This window comes from Ranitomeya imitator, chromosome 1 (genome assembly GCF_032444005.1).
Source record: "Ranitomeya imitator isolate aRanImi1 chromosome 1, aRanImi1.pri, whole genome shotgun sequence".
NCBI lineage: Eukaryota > Metazoa > Chordata > Amphibia > Anura > Dendrobatidae > Ranitomeya > Ranitomeya imitator.
Window position 1 is genome coordinate 1,133,523,197 of NC_091282.1, and position 15,655 is coordinate 1,133,538,851.

The window sequence follows — 15,655 nt, forward strand, 5'->3', positions numbered from 1 at the left end:
TCGGCCGCACCTCCGCCGCTAGCTCCGCCTACTTCTGCATGCGGCCTGCATACCTATATTTAACATTAGGTACGCAGGTCGTGCGGCTGTATGCGGATGGTGCCGCATGCGTCGTTTTGACGATGCGGCGACCAGCATACACACAGCCTGTAAGCATTTTTTTTTCGCATCGTCAAAACGACGCATGCGGCACCATCCGCATACAGCCGCACAACCTGCGTACCTAATGTTAAATATAGGTATGCAGGCCGCATGCGGGCCGCATGCAGAAGTAGGCGGAGCTAGCGACGGAGGTGCGGTCGAGGGCGGGGCTTCATGGAGGAAGTCCGCAGCCTGCCGCAGATCAGGTAAACGCTAGTGTGAAACTAGCCGAAGATGCCCAAAGGCCTGCAGTCCTTCATTGGCTCCAGAGTTTCCTCTTTTTGAACCTCAGCAGTAATAACTCCAGAGGACACAGATTCCATAAAAACAATTAAACTTTTACTTGGCAAATGGCAGTATTTTCAGACAGTAGTAGAGGATAAGGCCCAACTTAATGGCATCCTACCCATAGGTACAGAATACAACTTCAGCCTGGTTCTCGGTATAGGTAGAACATCCCTTTTACTATCTTCTCTAGCCCTAGGGAATTGTCTCATTTTTTGTAGCAGTATATATAGATTTCATCTCACTCTGCCTCTTAGAGTTTGAGTCCAATTTCTCCTGTAGCTTTGCAGGTAGAACATACCCTCAGGCCCTGACGACTATCTCGAGATCCCCAGGCCTGCCAAGTAGGGGACTCGTGCAGATGGGTTCTCTGGCAATCCACTGCCCCGAGGTTCTAGGCTCCCATTATCCCTAGAAGCCCCTGACCTGAGCTTGCTGCTTGAACTGTTCACAACTCCTCACTTCCTGAATTTGGCAATAATCCTCAGTTCCCAATCCCCAATTTGGGCTGGCTGATAACCCTCACGCTGCCTCTATGCTGCTGTGTTACTGGACAAACTTCACCTTTCACCTACAATCTAGACAGTGACATCTTGTGACCGTTATTATTGCAACCCACAGGGAAATTACAATTGTTATAACAAGGAAACATATCAGGAACAAAACATTATTCACATTCTACACCACAGTAGCATTGATGTCTTCAGGGGAAACACAGTCAAGCTCGGACCGGCCCATAGGGTAACAGGAGAATCCCCCGGGGGGTCCCTGTAAAGATCTGGGCCTCCAATTCCACTGTATGTGCAGTACTTGATTCACTCCATACAGAAAAAAGTAGCATCTAATCAGCCATTAATCAAACTACCCAGTTTATTATATAGAGATATATGTAAATTTGTGAATGATGGAAGTGTAATATTTGTGTGCAGGTGAAAAGTAGGCCCCCAAAAGTCAATGTTACTGGTGGGCCCTTGGAAACCCTGTCCGACACTTAACACAGTAGCTGGTCCATCTCCCTAAAGGTATGAAAAGGAGGACAGTGTTCCAGCAGGACAGTGATCTGAAGCATACATCAAGACTGGTTAAGAAATAGTTCAATGACAATGAAGTAAAGGCGCTGGATTCCTCAGTCCCCAGACCTTAACCCAATTGGTAAGGTGTAACGTGGCACAGCTGTGAAGGTGCACAAAGAGGGTTCCCAAACCAGAGATTATATAAAGTAAACTTTGGCACTCAACTTTCAATGATTAATGTATTTTATTGGCATCCACTCATGCAAACGTTTCGGTCTGTAACAATGACCTTCTTCAGTGTACTGCAGTAATATCAAAACAAAGGGCAAACAATCAATATGTACAATAATATGAACAAAAAAGGATGGACAAAAGAAACAGAGACTAATATACAATATATACATATATATGTACAGTGATGGATGGGAAAGGGGATGAGGATAATATTACGGGCGAGACAGGAAGGGAAAAGAGGAGGAGGTCATACCTCACAAAGTAGAAAGTATATGTGTGGCTCAAGGTCCAGGTGAGGTCCTGAATATGGATCCTGAATTAGAATAAGGATATGCCGTATTAGACTGGACATGGTCTATAGAAGACTATATGTAAGAATAGAAGATAAGAAACTAACCCATATGTTGGTGTAGATAAGAATACTCTGGTGAGGAGGGTCAAGACAAAATGTTCCTCGATTGGTATATAAGGTAAGTCTGTGAACAGATATATACATACATGGGAGCACATGTGAGTAAATACCCAACCAGGTAGAGTAGAGCCCATGCAGAAAACTACATATAAATGATATATAATATAATGTTCATACCCCTCCAGGTGAGATTTCAGTCTCTGTAGAAAGATGCACCTATATGGGGTGTATAATATACCAAAAGGTGACCCTAAAGTCCTGATTTAATTGATATAGTGGAGGAATCCTCTAGACGGATATCTATATGAGAATGAAAGATATGTTTGTAAGCAATCGGTATATGAACGGGTTAAAAGACTAGTAGGGGTGATAAGGGAAATATTAACATACCAAATGTGTATGTATCATGAGAAGTAGATCCTAAGGTGGACCAAACTGGAAACCATGCCTGGGAATAGAAGAAGACAGCGATATAAATTAACCTGTTGGCCTCCCAAAGTGAAGCGCTGGCCCCTGTGATCTATCTTACCGGTGAGTGGCAGTGGTACAGGTCCTGAACGCGGTGTCCACCGCTTGTTCCAAGGTGTGTGGCCATAATGCAGGGCACTCTAATGTAGGAGGGGGGCGGGACCGCAGAGCGGCGAAACCGGAAATGCGTCACCGGAAGTGAGGCGCCGCTGATGCCAGTGACACAGTGCGTTTCAGCAAAGGCAGGAAATGTGATGGAGGTGCGTTCCACCTCCAGGCAGCGTTCCACTGAGGTCAGATAGGATGGTGGAAAGACATTCCACCATGTGAAGAGAGGCAAAAGCGGGCATATATAAACAAAAGCCAGGGAAGTGGTAGATGTTAAATGAGAGGCATGAATGTGTGGCCCTAGATGGTAATAGTAACATGGGGTATGTAAAGAAATAAGGAGGAAAACAGGTAGCAAGTAAAAGAAACAGGGAAAGGAAAATGGGAAGGAAAAATAATAAAGAATAATAAAGGCAATGGGATTGAGGAGGGGATCCAGGGGGGGAGGAGGATCAGGACGTGAGACTTTTCATGACGTCAAATTCAATACTGATGATTCTGTAAGACAAAACAGCATGTCAATATGTTTATAAAATGAACAAATGCATACATATGATGTAAAGAGACCAGCCTGGTATAAGTCACTGTGGGAGAAACCGATATGTTATAGTTTCCAATTCGTGTATCCAGAACGCCTCCCTTTTTTTGAGGGTCTGGATACGGTTGCCCCCCCGTCTGGGTACCGGGACATGTTCGATTACCTGAAACTTGAGTTGAGGTATGGAATGTCCCGCATCAATAAAGTGGTGTGGTAATGGGAGCAATGTGTTCTTGCACCTTATTGTAGACTTGTGTTTACTGATGCGGTCCATTATGGGTTGCGAAGTCTCACCAATATACAGGAGACCACATGGGCATTTAATGGAGTACACCACAAAAGAGGTATCACAAGTGCTATAGTCCTTAATTTTATATCGTTTGCCCGAGTGTGGGTGGTAAAAATGATCCCCTTTAAGAACATTCCCACACTGATTACAGTGTAGGCATGGGTGCGTACCTGTCCTAGGTTGAGAGAGGAATCTCTGAGTGGAGCTGCGTGGACCTGACCCAATATCGGCTTTGACCAATGTATCCCTAATGTTGCGAGGCCGTTTGTAGCAAGGTAAGAAATGGTTTCGAAATTCTGGTATATCGGGGTGTGCCTCCCCTAGTAATTTCCAATGTCTCCTAATGCTGTGATGAAGGACATGGACGTAGGGATGATATGTATGTACAAATGGTATGCGATTCATTGCAGATTGTCTGGGGATTGTGGACGGTTGTAGGGCACTGTGTAGTACATCCGGGGGGTATCCCCGTTCACTGAATTTGTTGTACATCTCATCTATCCTCTCCTGTTTTTTAGCCGGGTCTGTGACTATGCGTTCCACCCTTTGAAATTGGGAGCGAGGAATAGCATTTTTGGTGGTAGTAGGATGTAGACTGTTATAATGGAGCAAGCTATTACGGTCTGTAGGATTCCTATACAGATCTGTACTTATGGTACCACATGCGTTTTTGGACACAAGGGTGTCGAGGAAGCTAACCTGACATGTGTCCTTGGTCATGGTGAAGGAGAGGCCTGGCCAAGATTGATTTAATGTTGAAAAAAATTCATCTAAAGAATCAGGCGAACCCGTCCATATGCAAAAAATATCATCAATAAATCTTTTCCAAGTGACACAATGAGCTTTAAAGAGAGCATTGGGGTATACTACCGCCTCTTCAAAAGTAGTCATGTATGTGTTAGCATACGGGGGCGCCATGTTGGACCCCATGGCGGTCCCTTGTGCCTGCAGATAGTATGTGTCCTCAAATAAAAAGTAATTCTGAGTGAGGACGATTGTCAGCAATTCAAGGCATAAATTGATGGTATCCTGATCTAGTTCAGATGTGGCTAATAGATGTCTGACACAGTCAATGCCTCTGTCATGAGGAATGGACGTATAAAGATCCTTTACGTCAAAGGAAACTAAAAAGGAGTCACTAGGGACAGTGCCCAACGTGTGTAGTGTCCTGAGGAAGGCCCCGGTGTCCAACAAATATGATTTGGATTTCTGCGTCAAAGGTGTAAGTATTTTCTCCAAAAATATGGAGATGGGAGACAAAATAGAGTCTGTGGCTGCAATGATGGGTCAGCCTGGTGGATCAATTAGGCTTTTGTGTACCTTAGGGAGTAGGTAAAGCACAGGTGTCACCGGGTTTGCTTTAGTGAGGAACTCCTTAGTTTTAGAGTCAATCACTCCCTGGTCCAGATATGTTTTAAGTACAGATGATATGGTAGCACGTGTTTCACCTGTTGGGTCTCTGCTTAGTTTGATATATACTGTACTGTCATTAAGTTGACGATAAGCCTCTTTAATGTAATCTGCCCTATCCATGACAACTATGGCCCCGCCTTTATCAGCGGGTTTAATGATAATGTTTCTGTCCTCCCGTAAGGCTTGTGATGCCTGAAAATCAAGATTTGTCAAGTTGGAGGAAAAATGCAGTCTGCCGTTTTCAGCATCACGACGGAGTTGTGTGAACGCTTTGTCTATGAAACCAATAAAGGTTTCCACCGCGTGTGAACCTAATGGAGGGCGGTATGTGCTTTTGTTGCGGAGACCAAGTTGGTCTATGGAAATGAGGGCTTGGTGTGTGGGAGGCGAGACTACTCGTGTATCAGTTGTTTTGGAGAAGTGTGTTAATAATCTGATACGACGATAAAAGCGTTGTAGTTCCATATCAAGTCCAAACGTACTCAATTTAGAATACGGGCAAAATGAGAGTCCCTTCTGTAGGAAATTATGTTCCGCAATGCTCAGTGTCCTTGAAGAAATGTTGATAACTAAAGAGTTAGTACCTGGGAGCGTGTTACTCTGTAGAAGTCGGGATTTCTTCCTCCGCCTGTACCCAGACGGGGGGCAACCGTATCCAGACCCTCAAAAAAAAGGGAGGCGTTCTGGATACACGAATTGGAAACTATGACACCCAGAGGTCTCAACAGGGAATACGATCTCCTGGCATTTATATAACATATCGGTTTCTCCCACAGTGACTTATACCAGGCTGGTCTCTTTACATCATATGTATGCATTTGTTCATTTTATAAACATATTGACATGCTGTTTTGTCTTACAGAATCATCAGTATTGAATTTGACGTCATGAAAAGTCTCACGTCCTGATCCTCCTCCCCCCCTGGATCCCCTCCTCAATCCCATTGCCTTTATTATTCTTTATTATTTTTCCTTCCCATTTTCCTTTCCCTGTTTCTTTTACTTGCTACCTGTTTTCCTCCTTATTTCTTTACATACCCCATGTTACTATTACCATCTAGGGCCACACATTCATGCCTCTCATTTAACATCTACCACTTCCCTGGCTTTTGTTTATATATGCCCGCTTTTGCCTCTCTTCACATGGTGGAATGTCTTTCCACCATCCTATCTGACCTCAGTGGAACGCTGCCTGGAGGTGGAACGCACCTCCATCACATTTCCTGCCTTTGCTGACACGCACTGTGTCACTGGCATCAGCGGCGCCTCACTTCCGGTGACGCATTTCCGGTTTCGCCGCTCTGCGGTCCCGCCCCCCTCCTACATTAGAGTGCCCTGCATTATGGCCACACACCTTGGAACAAGCGGTGGACACCGCGTTCAGGACCTGTACCACTGCCACTCACCGGTAAGATAGATCACAGGGGCCAGCGCTTCACTTTGGGAGGCCAACAGGTTAATTCATATCGCTGTCTTCTTCTATTCCCAGGCATGGTTTCCAGTTTGGTCCACCTTAGGATCTACTTCTCATGATACATACACATTTGGTATGTTAATATTTCCCTTATCACCCCTACTAGTCTTTTAACCCGTTCATATACCGATTGCTTACAAACATATCTTTCATTCTCATATAGATATCCGTCTAGAGGATTCCTCCACTATATCAATTAAATCAGGACTTTAGGGTCACCTTTTGGTATATTATACACCCCATATAGGTGCATCTTTCTACAGAGACTGAAATCTCACCTGGAGGGGTATGAACATTATATTATATATCATTTATATGTAGTTTTCTGCATGGGCTCTACTCTACCTGGATGGGTATTTACTCACATGTGCTCCCATGTATGTATATATCTGTTCACAGACTTACCTTATATACCAATCGAGGAACATTTTGTTTTGACCCTCCTCACCAGAGTATTCTTATCTACACCAACATATGGGTTAGTTTCTTATCGTCTATTCTTACATATAGTCTTCTATAGACCATGTCCAGTCTAATACGGCATATCCTTATTCTAATTCAGGATCCATATTCAGGACCTCACCTGGACCTTGAGCCACACATATACTTTCTACTTTGTGAGGTATGACCTCCTCCTCTTTTCCCTTCCTGTCTCGCCCGTAATATTATCCTCATCCCCTTTCCCATCCATCACTGTACATATATATGTATATATTGTATATTAGTCTCTGTTTCTTTTGTCCATCCTTTTTTGTTCATATTATTGTACATATTGATTGTTTGCCCTTTGTTTTGATATTACTGCAGTACACTGAAGAAGGTCATTGTTACAGACCGAAACGTTTGCATGAGTGGCTGCCAATAAAATACATTAATCATTGAAAGTTGAGTGCCAAAGTTTACTTTATATAATCTCTGGTTTGGGAACCCTCTTTGTGCACCTTCACAGCTGTGCCACGTTACACCTTACTATATGAACTTACCCTTCCGTGTGCACGCTGTTCACTCTGTCCTCACTGGTTTTTTCATATAATCAAGAGGAGACTAATTCTATTTTGTCTAAGTCTAATTTGTCTAGTGACTTCCTCAAGGCCCCACCTAGGGAGTCCAGGGGGAGGGATCTCGAACGTGAGTCACGACACCTGGTCAATTTGGAACTACATTGTGCGACACTGTCAGAGTATCTCAGAGTGAACCATATACCAAGAGGCCTCAGAGTACCATTACGACCAACACTATTCAGTGACTCTTCCGCCTTTTGCTTGAAATTTGAGCAAATACTTAATAAGTGCTCGTTCGATTTAATGACATTGACTGTTCAACATTTGCAAGGTGCCATTGCTCAATCCAGCGACACCATCAAAAATATTGAATCACAGCTAGCCTCATCAAGCACAGCAGAAGAATTGGGCACCCTTAAAGCCAAAATACAAACTGTAATAGAACAACATAAGAGGGATACTGAGAACAGAAAAAGGATTAAATTCCAAAGAGATTTGGAAGATTACGATAATAACCGCGTTTACCATTGGCGCAGTAATACTTTTACTCGCTCTGATCCCCCTAGGTTCAATCACTACTCATCGAACGAAGCTTCTTCATCAGGCTCGGACACAGATAGAAAAGATAATCGCATCAACACGACCCGCCATTTTTTAGAACAAGGCAAACGGTACCCAAGAAGAAAAGGCCCCGTCGGAGCAGGCGGAGGAAGAAATCCCGACTTCTACAGAGTAACACGCTCCCAGGTACTAACTCTTTAGTTATCAACATTTCTTCAAGGACACTGAGCATTGCGGAACATAATTTCCTACAGAAGGGACTCTCATTTTGCCCGTATTCTAAATTGAGTACGTTTGGACTTGATATGGAACTACAACGCTTTTATCGTCGTATCAGATTATTAACACACTTCTCCAAAACAACTGATACACGAGTAGTCTCGCCTCCCACACACCAAGCCCTCATTTCCATAGACCAACTTGGTCTCCGCAACAAAAGCACATACCGCCCTCCATTAGGTTCACACGCGGTGGAAACCTTTATTGGTTTCATAGACAAAGCGTTCACACAACTCCGTAGTGATGCTGAAAACGGCAGACTGCATTTTTCCTCCAACTTGACAAATCTTGATTTTCAGGCATCACAAGCCTTACGGGAGGACAGAAACATTATCATTAAATCCGCTGATAAAGGCGGGGCCATAGTTGTCATGGATAGGGCAGATTACATTAAAGAGGCTTATCGTCAACTTAATGACAGTACAGTATATATCAAACTAAGCAGAGACCCAACAGGTGAAACACGTGCTACCATATCATCTGTACTTAAAACATATCTGGACCAGGGAGTGATTGACTCTAAAACTAAGGAGTTCCTCACTAAAGCAAACCCGGTGACACCTGTGCTTTACCTACTCCCTAAGGTACACAAAAGCCTAATTGATCCACCAGGCCGACCCATCATTGCAGCCACAGACTCTATTTTGTCTCCCATCTCCATATTTTTGGAGAAAATACTTACACCTTTGACGCAGAAATCCAAATCATATTTGCTGGACACCGGGGCCTTCCTCAGGACACTACACACGTTGGGCACTGTCCCTAGTGACTCCTTTTTAGTTTCCTTTGACGTAAAGGATCTTTATACGTCCATTCCTCATGACAGAGGCATTGACTGTGTCAGACATCTATTAGCCACACCTGAACTAGATCAGGATACCATCAATTTATGCCTTGAATTGCTGACAATCGTCCTCACTCAGAATTACTTTTTATTTGAGGACACATACTATCTGCAGGCACAAGGGACCGCCATGGGGTCCAACATGGCGCCCCCGTATGCTAACACATACATGACTACTTTTGAAGAGGCGGTAGTATACCCCAATGCTCTCTTTAAAGCTCATTGTGTCACTTGGAAAAGATTTATTGATGATATTTTTTGCATATGGACGGGTTCGCCTGATTCTTTAGATGAATTTTTTTCAACATTAAATCAACCTTGGCCAGGCCTCTCCTTCACCATGACCAAGGACACATGTCAGGTTAGCTTCCTCGACACCCTTGTGTCCAAAAACGCATGTGGTACCATAAGTACAGATCTGTATAGGAAGCCTACAGACCGTAATAGCTTGCTCCATTATAACAGTCTACATCCTACTACCACCAAAAGTGCTATTCCTCGCTCCCAATTTCAAAGGGTGGAACGCATAGTCACAGACCCGGCTAAAAAACAGGAGAGGATAGATGAGATGTACAACAAATTCAGTGAACGGGGATACCCCCCGGATGTACTACACAGTGCCCTACAACCGTCCACAATCCCCAGACAATCTGCAATGAATCGCATACCATTTGTACATACATATCATCCCTACGTCCATGTCCTTTATCACAGCATTAGGAGACATTGGAAATTACTAGGGGAGGCACACCCCGATATACCAGAATTTCAAAACCATTTCTTACCTTGCTACAAACGGCCTTGCAACATTAGGGATACATTGGTCAAAGCCGATATTGGGTCAGGTCCACGCAGCTCCACTCAGAGATTCCTCTCTCAACCTAGGACAGGTACGCACCCATGCCTACACTGTAATCAGTGTGGGAATGTTCTTAAAGGGGATCATTTTTACCACCCACACTCGGGCAAACGATATAAAATTAAGGACTATAGCACTTGCGATACCTCTTTTGTGGTGTACTCCATTAAATGCCCATGTGGTCTCCTGTATATTGGTGAGACTTCGCAACCCATAAGGGACCGCATCAGTAAACACAAGTCTACAATAAGGTGCAAGAACACATTGCTCCCATTACCACACCACTTTATTGATGCGGGACATTCCATACCTCAACTCAAGTTTCAGGTAATCGAACATGTCCCGGTACCCAGACGGGGGGGCAACCGTATCCAGACCCTCAAAAAAAGGGAGGCGTTCTGGATACACGAATTGGAAACTATGACACCCAGAGGTCTCAACAGGGAATACGATCTCCTGGCATTTATATAACATATCGGTTTCTCCCACAGTGACTTATACCAGGCTGGTCTCTTTACATCATATGTATGCATTTGTTCATTTTATAAACATATTGACATGCTGTTTTGTCTTACAGAATCATCAGTATTGAATTTGACGTCATGAAAAGTCTCACGTCCTGATCCTCCTCCCCCCCTGGATCCCCTCCTCAATCCCATTGCCTTTATTATTCTTTATTATTTTTCCTTCCCATTTTCCTTTCCCTGTTTCTTTTACTTGCTACCTGTTTTCCTCCTTATTTCTTTACATACCCCATGTTACTATTACCATCTAGGGCCACACATTCATGCCTCTCATTTAACATCTACCACTTCCCTGGCTTTTGTTTATATATGCCCGCTTTTGCCTCTCTTCACATGGTGGAATGTCTTTCCACCATCCTATCTGACCTCAGTGGAACGCTGCCTGGAGGTGGAACGCACCTTCATCACATTTCCTGCCTTTGCTGACACGCACTGTGTCACTGGCATCAGCGGCGCCTCACTTCCGGTGACGCATTTCCGGTTTCGCCGCTCTGCGGTCCCGCCCCCCTCCTACATTAGAGTGCCCTGCATTATGGCCACACACCTTGGAACAAGCGGTGGACACCGCGTTCAGGACCTGTACCACTGCCACTCACCGGTAAGATAGATCACAGGGGCCAGCGCTTCACTTTGGGAGGCCAACAGGTTAATTCATATCGCTGTCTTCTTCTATTCCCAGGCATGGTTTCCAGTTTGGTCCACCTTAGGATCTACTTCTCATGATACATACACATTTGGTATGTTAATATTTCCCTTATCACCCCTACTAGTCTTTTAACCCGTTCATATACCGATTGCTTACAAACATATCTTTCATTCTCATATAGATATCCGTCTAGAGGATTCCTCCACTATATCAATTAAATCAGGACTTTAGGGTCACCTTTTGGTATATTATACACCCCATATAGGTGCATCTTTCTACAGAGACTGAAATCTCACCTGGAGGGGTATGAACATTATATTATATATCATTTATATGTAGTTTTCTGCATGGGCTCTACTCTACCTGGTTGGGTATTTACTCACATGTGCTCCCATGTATGTATATATCTGTTCACAGACTTACCTTATATACCAATCGAGGAACATTTTGTTTTGACCCTCCTCACCAGAGTATTCTTATCTACACCAACATATGGGTTAGTTTCTTATCGTCTATTCTTACATATAGTCTTCTATAGACCATGTCCAGTCTAATACGGCATATCCTTATTCTAATTCAGGATCCATATTCAGGACCTCACCTGGACGTTGAGCCACACATATACTTTCTACTTTGTGAGGTATGACCTCCTCCTCTTTTCCCTTCCTGTCTCGCCCGTAATATTATCCTCATCCCCTTTCCCATCCATCACTGTACATATATATGTATATATTGTATATTAGTCTCTGTTTCTTTTGTCCATCCTTTTTTGTTCATATTATTGTACATATTGATTGTTTGCCCTTTGTTTTGATATTACTGCAGTACACTGAAGAAGGTCATTGTTACAGACCGAAACGTTTGCATGAGTGGCTGCCAATAAAATACATTAATCATTGAAAGTTGAGTGCCAAAGTTTACTTTACTTAACCCAATTGGACACTTATGGGTAAAGTTGAAAAAAAAAAAACAGTATACATACCAAATGAGTTGACCAGTATGCACCAACTTTAGGAAAGTGTAGAAGAGACTTAGAATCATATTTTAGTCTAAACATTCTTGAATCTGATCAAGAGCATGTCCAGAAGGATTTAGGGAGTATTGAAAGCCATAGGTGGATTTGCAAAATATTTACAAAATAATAAAAATTAAAATTTAGACTTCTAGGAGCAAAACAATAACAATGCAGTGACAGGACAATAATCTAAAACTAATCATATGTAAGTGCAGAGCCCCAGAGTCCTGGTCGGTGCAGTAATGTTGTTCTTCCACCAGGGGGAGTGATGTTACGTCTGAAGGCAATGAAGGAGATCTTCTGTCCAGGTATCACAACCACAATACACACTTCACACTCCAGGCCGCCAGGGGGAGCCATGCTTCTATCTATTAGGGCACTCCTCACAATTAGGTAAAACTGGCAGTATGGACAGAAAGTTAGACGGAGGAGAGGAGAGCAGACGGAGGTCTGTGGGAGAATGAGCGTTCACGGAGCTGCGCCTGCCCCACGTGCGGCAGCATCCAAAGAAAGACATTGAAAGGAATTGTGTTGCAGTGAGTGAGAAACAAAGTCATAGCAAAAGGAGAGGAACATCAGGGGGAGACCAGCTAGAAGCAGGCTGCCTCCTTCTGAAGCGCAGTAACCGGTAGCCAGAGCACCGAGGGAGTAAGGATCTCTATGCTTTACTTCAGAGACTGGCAGGACAGTTGATTCCACGTTGGCTGCCTGACCATACACCCAGGAGGCAGGGTGGCAACTTGTGGGGGCCGGGGCATCTCTAGGGTTCCTATAAAAGCCTCAGGCCACCAGTGATACGGGTTTGTCCTATCCTTCAGGGGGACAGAGAGGGAGACATAACACCTACGATAGTTGTGAGGACCTCACCGGGGAGCTCAGCAGGGAGGAACTACAATACTCAGGCGCTAGAGGAAGGCTATTGAATTCCACCTGGATAAGGGGACTCTGGATTTGCCTTCAGACCGGCCGGACTCTGCCTACCCTGTGGTCCTTACCCTGGACTGTGGATGCTAAAGCCTTCAGTAAAGGTGAAGAGACTGCAACCTTGTGTCCTCGTTATTCACTGCGCCTCACACCATCCACCATCTATACGCTGGGAAGCCCTGGGGACACACTTCACCTGTGGGAAGGTATATCATCTAGCTGCCATAACATCACCCCTGCGGACTCCTAAGCAGCGTCGGCCACCCTGACCGAATACCACATGTGGCGTCATGAACACTATCCCTTTAAAGACCTTTCCCCCATTTACAATGGACGTTCCCCTAGGGCCACGGACCGGGTCAGCCACCGTGATATCCCCGACGAGAACCGAAGGGCCCGGCTCCGAGTACCCCATTGCCCTAACGTGGGGGCGATCCATAAGTTACATTTATGTATGAGATAGCCATGATTATTGTCTATAAAACAATGGAAGTCTCAGGTTAGAAGCTGTAGTGGATGGTGAGATATGGAGCCTGAAATTCAAAAGGTCAAAACATTTTTACCCTTTTGCTCATCAGTGTATGTTCCCCATTGCCAGCCCCTCATATGTGCCCTATCCATTGTCAAAATATCAGACAAACAAAAAAAGGCTTATACTCACGTAATCCAGGATCCCTGTACACCGCGGCCGCGTCTGCTCTTCTTTCCTGAACAGCAGTGGATGCTGGATGGTGCCAAATTGCGCCATTCGACATCCCTTCTGTGTGTCGTCTCTAACGGTGCAGGCCAAAAGTGGCTTGTGTTCTGCTAAAGTTCCTGGCAGGGCAGGAGGTTGCATGCAAATAACAAAGGATCCACCAATTACAATAGGTGATGTTACAGCTCACCTCCTCCCCCTCCCTGCATAATGACTTCTGCATAGATCACATAGCATTGCTAGAAAAGTTTCCCATGATCATCTCCTGACTCTTGTTTCCAGTGGTCCATGTGGCTGCTTTAAAGCAAACAAAAGCTTTGGGAAGATGGATGTCCTTATAATTATGTACATGAATATAAAAAGAAAAAAAAGTGGGCATGGATTGCAGTGAATATTCACTTCTCTTTAGCAGCAGGCACAGGAGTTAGCAGCAGCAACCGGCTCCTGCCTCTGTGACCCGATGTTCCACCGATGCTGCTCCCCCACCTCCCTACCACAGCCAGAGCTGGTACATCTGGACTATAAGATGCACCTCACATTTTCCTCCACAGTTTTGGAGGAAAAAAGCGCATCTTATAGTCCGAAAAATGCGTTACCTTCATAAGTCACATGCTTAGTGAAAGGAAGTCCACCTGTGCAATCTAAGTGTCACATGGTCTGTCAGTATATACACTTTACCTTTTCTGAAAGGGCAGCTTATAAGGCGTATCTGCATATTACACAATCTCATGATTCTATCAACAGATACCTATACATGTAAAGGACTGTGTGACCTATCATCACTATCATTTACAAACCCAACACACAAAAAAAGATATTTTGGTCCAAATTATTCAAAAAAATACCAAACTTTATTTTATAACGACTGTATTGTCTTTTCATGTTTATACTCACAATGTCAAATATTATTGATAGTGACCATTGTTCTTGATGGGTTTTTTTGTCCTGCGGAGGATTCTCAGGTTTCTCTTCTTAGCCTTCTTTTTGACTTTTTAAATGTTTTTAAATGATAAATTAACTTATGTCCCTTTTTTGCATTCAGAGACATACAATTATTTTTTGATAAAGGTGACCCCTAGTTGTATGCATACTCTTTTCTCCTATTGTCCTTCACTTGCAGTTTAGTATGCATTAGGATAATCAGCTTTTTTTGTTGTTGTTGTGCCCGCTACCCTCTGCGCTATTATTTCTTATAGGTGGTGCAATGACCAACAATAAAGTTAATATCCGAAGAAGAATACAGTTGTGCTCAAAACTTTACATACTTCTGGAGTGGCCATTTCAGTGTCCTGACCTCAATATCATTGAGCCACTCTGGGGAGATCTCAAGCAAGCAGTTCATGTGAGACAGCCCAGGAATTTACAGGAACTGGAGGCTTGTTTCCAAGAAGAGTGGGCAGCTTTACCATCTGAGAAAATAAAGAACCTCATCCAGAACTACCCACAAAAGACTTCAAGCTGTCATTGATGTTAGAGGGGGCAATACATGGTATTAAGAAATGGGGTATGTAAACTTTTGATCAGGTTTATTTGGATGTTTTGGTTGTCATTATGATTTAAAATGAGAAAACACAGTTGTTAGACAATAAATAGCTTCAGCCAACCACTAACCATGAGTGGAGAAAAAGTTTTGGTGTTCATATTCATTCATATTCTCTGAAAAAAGGCCAAGAAAGCAATAATTCTGCTGGGGTATGTTAAATTTAGAGCACAACTGTAAGTGAAAGGCAGCACTCTGTCATGATCCCAATGGCAGGGGATCACAAAAGGACAAGCACAAAAACAAAACAAGCTCTAGGGTGATGGAACCTGAGCTGACCGCGATCCTGAACCTAAACACACAACTAGCAGTAGCCGGGGAACGTGCCTACGATGATTCCTAGACGTCTCGCGCCAGCCGAAGGATTAACTTCCCCTATAAGAAGAAACAC

The 15,655-nt window shown here is 43.9% G+C and overlaps 3 long non-coding RNA genes across 4 annotated transcripts; 2 read left to right on the forward strand and 1 right to left on the reverse strand.

Annotated features, from left to right (window-relative positions):
• Positions 1–1,711: 1,711 nt before the first annotated feature.
• On the reverse strand, positions 1,712–2,742 carry LOC138658313 (uncharacterized). Its single transcript, XR_011317441.1, has 5 exons — positions 2,615–2,742; positions 2,476–2,533; positions 2,263–2,385; positions 2,071–2,149; positions 1,712–1,986 (listed from the first exon to the last, which is right to left on the reverse strand). It is a non-coding gene; the product is annotated as an uncharacterized lncRNA (long non-coding RNA).
• A 3,438-nt stretch (positions 2,743–6,180) lies between these two features.
• LOC138658314 (uncharacterized) lies at positions 6,181–15,330 on the forward strand. Of its 2 annotated transcripts, XR_011317443.1 has the most exons (6): positions 6,181–6,308; positions 6,390–6,447; positions 6,538–6,660; positions 6,774–6,852; positions 6,937–6,996; positions 14,921–15,330. It is a non-coding gene; the product is annotated as an uncharacterized lncRNA (long non-coding RNA). The 2 variants fall into 2 exon arrangements; XR_011317442.1 differs by lacking the exon at positions 14,921–15,330 and having other exon boundaries at positions 6,937–7,228.
• Positions 10,913–11,585, forward strand: LOC138658315 (uncharacterized). The gene is made up of 4 exons (XR_011317444.1): positions 10,913–11,040; positions 11,122–11,179; positions 11,270–11,392; positions 11,506–11,585. It is a non-coding gene; the product is annotated as an uncharacterized lncRNA (long non-coding RNA).
• Positions 15,331–15,655: the final 325 nt, after the last annotated feature.